We start from the raw sequence: 5,000 nt of genomic DNA on the forward strand, positions 1-5,000 counted from the left end.
TTAGGTACCTTTGTCTGATGCGACAATAATAATAGCCTTATTTGGAAACAACTACATATATACTATATGATGATGTGCACTTTTATACAAGTTTCATGATCAACAGATATACAAACAACAATAAGCTGTCAAAGTCCAAGCTGTTGTATTTGAAAGTTTAACACTTTCAGTTTTAGATTATACTGAGACTTTAAAGAAAATCTACCATTTGTTTGCTTGAGAAAAGGAACTTTTCAAATTGTTCAATGTTAAACATTTTAACTCTGTTGGTCTTGTTGACTGAACAATGTATTATTTTCGTCACCCTTAATACCTTTTTGTAGAGTTAATTTTTTGTTTTGTAATTTTATTACCTGCCCTCTTTTTTTTAAATATAAGTTTTCTCTTAATTTTTCTTTAGGCTTGTTTGTTTTGTCGTTCACATTCACTCATCAGTGGAGAAATTTACAAATGGATTGGATGTATGCCGAGATATTTCCACAGTTTAACCTAACTTTACACGAGTAGGAAAGCGTGGTGGCATTCAAGATGCCCCATTTGAATCACGACGGTGAAGTATGATTAAGCAGACACATGAGTAGAGTGGTTTTATTCTTCCCTCTGTCTCTGTGTTGCCAGTGTCCTTAGCATTAACGTGGCTGTATGGGAATTCCTGGATAGGCCACCTATTGTGAAATTTAGCAGAAATGTTATATACATGTTTGTGGACAATGTTAGAATGACAAGAAAATGTATATGAAGTGCTTCTTTAATGGACAACAATAATAGTTTACTGCATATCATTGCCTATTCCCCATCATAGGTGCACTCATCATTTGTCAAGTAGCGAATATTAGCTGGTTCAGAGGAAAAACTGCTTTTCGTTTCTAAAAAATATAAAGCTAGAATCCTTATCTCTCCTGTGTTGGGAGGAAAATGTAAAGTATAAGAATGAACGTGCTGACGTTATGTCTATCATTATAGTAAAAGACCAGAAGGCAGTTGTGAAAAGGTTGTACAAAGTGCCAAATGTGTTGCTGAGTCGAAATCTAGACATTTATAATAGATCAGCTGAACTTGCACTATCTTTCCTGAAGCGTAAGGTATTAATTAGCCCAGTGTCATTTAAAGCAGGCACTTAAAACATAGCTATAAATGTGTCTAGCTTAGTTTTCAGCTGTTAATGAGTTCTCAGTCACAGCAATGCAGCCAACAGGGTTTGGATTTTTGCCTTGTTGTCATTGACGTTTGCAATATTAAATCTTGAAGGAACCGTGGATCTATGCAGTGATTAGGCAAAGTCGAATCAACATTTGAGAACTGATGTGATCTGGAGGCAGTAGGCTGTCACACAGCTGACCAACTATTAACTGGCCTTTAATGTAAGACATTCTGGTATAACTTTCAGCATTATGAAATTTTTGGATTTTGTTTCTTGCATACGTGCTTTGTAAGCACGAATTGGTGAGAACTGAATCTTCCAGATATTCCTAAAGAATAGTCCTGGTCATTTATTTGCATTTTAATAGTTGTTATTTTTTTTCCCCTCCATATTTGGAGTTTTTGAAAGCTGACATGAAGCTAGAACTGATGCTGCTCAAAGTGTTCATTTATATACACTTATTTATATTGCAGTGATTTTTTTTTTTTTTTTTTTTGTTCAATTTGAATTTGTGGTTCACCTCAAACCAGTCGGCTTCGATTCACTCCAGCGGATACGCCTTTTTTTTTTTTTTTTTTTTTTTTTTTTTTCTTTCCTTTCTTTCTTTCTTTCTTTCTTGAGCAGTAACAGTGTGTGTTCTACCTAAAGCACTGAGTTGAGCATACTGTGTGCAGAGAAATGCACTTGTATCATTCCAGGAATGTGAGGTTTAACTTTCTTTTTTTCTTTTCTTTTCTTTTTTAAAGAGAGGTTTGTTAACTACATTATCTCTGAAAACAGACCAAAATGTTTGGTGTCATTTATTTTCCCCACAAAAAAAAAAAAAAAAAAAAAAAAACACTGTTTTTTGTATGGTCATTTGCAGTTATCATCATAATTTTTTTTTTCTTTTGCTTTCCTGTATTGCAGTGAGAATGGATGTTAGCCCCCTGGCCATCTAAAGCCAATGTTAGTTAAAATGGGGCCTTGTTTTGTTTGTAGTCATGTTCACTGTTAAGATTTAGGGCTATTTTAAAAATGCAAAACATTTCCTGTTGGTCTTTCCTTTTTTTGCCATCCACTGTGTCTAAGAGAAGCTTGCAACAAAAGTGACAATATTTTACTCTCCTGGTTCATTGTTTGGAACATAAAGCAATTGCAAAGTATGATTTAGTTGTGACTACTGTGACTTGGTTTGTGAAAGAACTACCTTATTATTTCCAAGTCACTGATGATGTATAACATCAATGTTTAGACAGGTTTGGGTGTCAATATGTTATTGTTGACAAAATCCCTCAATTCTCTGAGTTGAAATGTTAAACTTGAGATTGAATGAATAAACAAAGTCTTGACTGCATTTCTGTTGTCATGTGATATTATTGGACATCCAACTCTACCTTTTCATGCATTGTATACAGACATTACAAATTTCTTGACTATTTGTTGAACCCAGTGTTTTTTAATTTCTGAATTTCCACCCATAGAAGCCATTTTATTACAATTGTCATTAGATTCCATTTGGCATTATTTATTGGCATAAAATACTTTGGTAATGATAGGTAACAAAATTAGAAAATCTTTGACCCTGTTATGTTTTATGTACACCATTTTGAGAACCACTGCATGTAAATACAACATTGTTCTATCAATAAAGCGGAGCCCCCCTGCTCTAAAACCCTGGACATGCAATTAGATTCCTTGTTCTTTTTAGCTTACTTTTTAATTCATGAATATATTCATTATTCATCTTCAGTAACTGCTTCATCCTGGTCAGGGTCACAGTGGATCTGGAGCGGTCCCTGGAACACTGGGTGTGAGGTGGGAGTACGTCCTGAAGGAGACACCAGTCCATTACAGGGCATCATTTACACACTCATTCACACCTAGGGGCAAATTAGAGTAGCAGTATACCTACAGGCATGTTTTTGGGAGATGGGAAGAAACCCATGCAAACACGGGGAGAACCTGAGCTTAGGAGTGTAGATAGATACATAGATACCCTTGTCAAAAATATCCTGTTGGAATTTCAGTGAAATTTTCCTGTAGGATCTTATTTGATTTTAAGAATCTTGGAACTCTGCTTGTATTTTATTGGAAGTAATGTATTGTTATTGGGAGGTTATTGGAAATTACAGAGGGTGCTTTGGGCGTTTTTGAAACTCAAAAGATTTTCTTTAAAATTAGAGTATTTTATCCTAATATTAGAACAATATGCATTTGTTGAGTTGTCATTTATGGTTCATCAATCCATTATCAGTGCCTTAGCAATTGGTGCAATAAAACTGTGTTCAAAATAACACTATATATGGCAAGAGTAGTTCAGTGGTATGCTATTTTGAACATAGCATGAGTAATTACGTAGGTAGGTTTTGCTGGTCTTTCTTTTCTGTTTTCCGATCAGCGCTCAGAACAACAGTAAGACCCTCTCTGCTGCTGCCCCCCACACACATGTAGTTTATGATGTTACTGCAGGTTGACCAGGTGTGCAACATAAGCTGATATTCTCTGATATTCAATGCCTACGCTGACGTGAGGTTGATCAAATTGCAAGAAAGTACTATTTGTTAAGTAAAAAAAAAAAAAACAGTGGAAAAGTGCACCGTTAGGATTCTTAAAAATATGATAATGATGTTCATATTTCCATATAGACCTGAATATGAACCCAAATGGACCCTGTTAAAAGATCCTGTAGAAGTGGCACTACAGGATTTTTACATCATGTGCTATAAGACAATTCCTATAGAAATCTTAGAGGAATGCTTCCAAAATATCATAGAAATTATAATTAGAATCCTGTACGAGTTTCTTATTGGAATGCTTTAAGATTTTATTGACAAGGATAGATAGATAGATAGATAGATAGATAGATAGATAGAAACATAAATACAAACAAAAATAATATAATCTTATATGATCTTAAGCCCATATCTTATAAATGTTTGAAGATGTATGACAATGCTTTATGTAGAATTGTTCAAAAGTAAAAATGAAGCCACAAATTTGATGCAGTTTGTCAGCTCAGCTCCTGTAGCAGAGGCTGAGGCCTTCACCAAACCCAGCATACTACTGCACTAAAGACTATAAAAGATGTATTTTTCCTGTTACATTTGCAGCATCCTTTCAGCACGGAAGTTGTGTTGCTTGGGTTCGGAATCTCTCTACGTAATTTCACTCAGGGTTGCCATGGTGATGCGCGCGCGCCCATAAATGCGCATGCGCTCTGGCAAAAAAAAAAAAAAAAAAAAAAAAAAAAAAAAAGTCCTCTTCCTTTTTTCAGGGCGCCTGTGTGAATGCGTGTGTGTGTGTGTGTGTGGGTTGGCGCGTACTGAGAGCACACGCAGGTCTGCTGAAGGCTTTCTCTCTCACTCCAGACTGTTTAGGTGCAACAGCAGAGCAGACCGCACTCACTGTCTTTGTTGAAGGTTCTGAGCTGCACCACTTTGATTCCGGTTGAGCTTTAGCGCGGGTCTGAGGGTTGTGACTGAAGCTTTCACACGGTTTTAACGCTTTAGGTTTACGCCTTCCTCTATTGTCTGTGTTGATGAAACAAGCTGAAGCTGACTTGAGAGGAAGGGAAGACCTTCTCGCTCGGCTGTTGCAGGACTGGGACTCGTCAGGGACAAAACTGCAGCTGCTGTTGCTTTGACTCGGACCTGAAACCGACCAGTTACCCGGAAAATCTTGAAAACATCCTCATTTACTTGTCACCAGTCTCCAGTGAGTGTTGCACTACTCAGCAAGCAAGCGGATCCAGGTCAGTTTGTGGTGATTATTATTATTATTAATAACATCTGCTGGCCTGGTGGATGTTTAACACCTCTTACTTTCTTTTGTTCTTTCTTTTGGTCTCTATATTCTTTTCAAATCCATGCAACCTCAA

The 5,000-nt window shown here is 36.4% G+C and overlaps 2 protein-coding genes across 2 annotated transcripts in view; both read left to right on the plus strand.

Moving 5' to 3' along the window:
* edc3 (enhancer of mRNA decapping 3 homolog (S. cerevisiae)) overlaps positions 1–2,477 on the plus strand; it is a 7,589-nt gene extending 5,112 nt beyond the window's left edge. Inside the window, exon 7 of the mRNA XM_026918073.3 lies at positions 1–2,477. This exon is cut by the window's left edge and continues 1,170 nt beyond it. The gene's annotated coding sequence lies outside the window, so the exon portion shown is untranslated.
* Positions 2,478–4,402: 1,925 nt separating this feature from the next.
* csk (C-terminal Src kinase) overlaps positions 4,403–5,000 on the plus strand; it is a 32,973-nt gene continuing 32,375 nt past the window's right edge. The window contains exon 1 of the mRNA XM_026918330.3: positions 4,403–4,874. The gene's annotated coding sequence lies outside the window, so the exon portion shown is untranslated. The remainder of the gene's footprint in view (positions 4,875–5,000) is intronic.

This window comes from Pangasianodon hypophthalmus, chromosome 7, assembly GCF_027358585.1.
Source record: "Pangasianodon hypophthalmus isolate fPanHyp1 chromosome 7, fPanHyp1.pri, whole genome shotgun sequence".
Lineage (NCBI taxonomy): Eukaryota > Metazoa > Chordata > Actinopteri > Siluriformes > Pangasiidae > Pangasianodon > Pangasianodon hypophthalmus.